Consider the following 1611-nt stretch of genomic DNA (forward strand, 5'->3'; position numbering starts at 1 on the left):
CCCCCTTCACTCCAGGCACGTGAACGACTCCCCCTCTTCACGCCAGGCACGTGAACGACTCGCCCCCTTCACGCCAGGCACGTGAACGTCCGGCCTGCCTGCAGAGCCCTGTGTGAGCCGAGCTGTGTGCAGAGTGCCATAAACCCTTTTTCGCAGTCGCTCAAAGGTACAAGCTCTTGGACCACAAAGCTCCCTTCTTCGGGTCCCTTCTTCATGCCCGGACATGCTCAGATGCCTGGCGCCCTGCCCTGGGAGCAAAGTATAGGCCAAACAAAACCTTCCTTTTCACGGCTTCCAACAACGGTCAATTCTTTCATGGCATCACTTAGAACACGTTCAGAGTTCGCACGCAGGAGCTGTGGAACTCTCCAAATACGATGGGAAGCAGGGGGAAGGGGTTCAGAAAGAAAGGCCCCGGCCCACAGTGCGTGGGCATGATTCTGACAGACTGAGCATTCATTGACTCCCTGAGTCGAAGGGCAGCCCGGAGAGCAGAAGCCCATGTATGATGCACGCAGGGTTGGACAATCTGCCCTCTCCTAAGAGCCCTGGTGCCAGAGTCGTGTTACGTGCTGGGCTGCGAACCATCAGGTCAGCAGTTTGAAACCGCCCACTGCTCTTCAGGAGAAAGAAGAGTCGGTCAACTCCCTTAAAGGGTGACAGTCTCGAAACCCGCGGGGGCAATTCTACTCTCTCCTCTGGGGTCATGCTTAGTCAGGATCGACTCAAGGGCAGTGGTGTTTTTTAAGCTTCTCCTAAATATAGCTAGCCTGCGGCCACTGGTCTAAATGGGTGGTTTCTGCAGACCAGTGATCCCGAAGTAAAACCTGAAGGCCGTGTCAATTACGAGTGGGAGGAGCCCAAGGCAGACACCAGTGGTGTCTTTGAGCTTTTATTGTACAAGCTGTCAACTTCCCTGATGGAAAAGAAGAGCCAAACAAACAAACAAACAGACTTGTTGTCGCCCTGCAGTGGCTTCTGACTCATCAACACGCCAAGAGAGGATGTAAACGCATTGAAGACAGGTGGCCCAAAGCAAACGGAACCCACGGCCAGAGAGTCAATTCCAACTCAGCGCCACACTGAGGACGGAGCGGAACTAGACTGTCCCACAGAGCGGCTGGGGGGCGCCAACCACCCACCTTGACTCATAGTCGTTGCCGCGCACTCTTACCCTCCACCCCACCAGGGTGCCCGTGCCACGGGGCACGTGTGGAAAGGGCACTTCGATTTAGGAGGGCTGCTGGAGACTGTCTGCCAGGTTGCAGGACCACCAGGCTCCTTAAACAGCTTACGAAGGGATCTCCCTGAAAGCAGACTGTCTCCAGCACCGCTCTCGTGCCTGACAGATGTTAGTCACGGCTTCTGCAAACAGCCCTCGGAGCCAGGTCCTGGTGTCACCGCACGCTGCAGACCAGGAAGCTGGGGCGCCAAGAGATGGCAGTTCTTGGCCCCATGCGCCTGGCAGGGACTCAAGCTGGGCTCTACAGCCTCTGCCCTTAACCACTCAACTGCTAAAAATAAAATGCTCTGTGGGCATTAAAAGGCAGCAATTTAAACGTGGGATGTCATTATTTCCAAAGTGGTGGGTTTACCATTGATTTTTTTTTT

Source organism: Echinops telfairi, unplaced genomic scaffold (genome assembly GCF_000313985.2).
Source record: "Echinops telfairi isolate 266 unplaced genomic scaffold, ASM31398v2 ScPeMD7_7469;HRSCAF=8507_1, whole genome shotgun sequence".
NCBI lineage: Eukaryota > Metazoa > Chordata > Mammalia > Afrosoricida > Tenrecidae > Echinops > Echinops telfairi.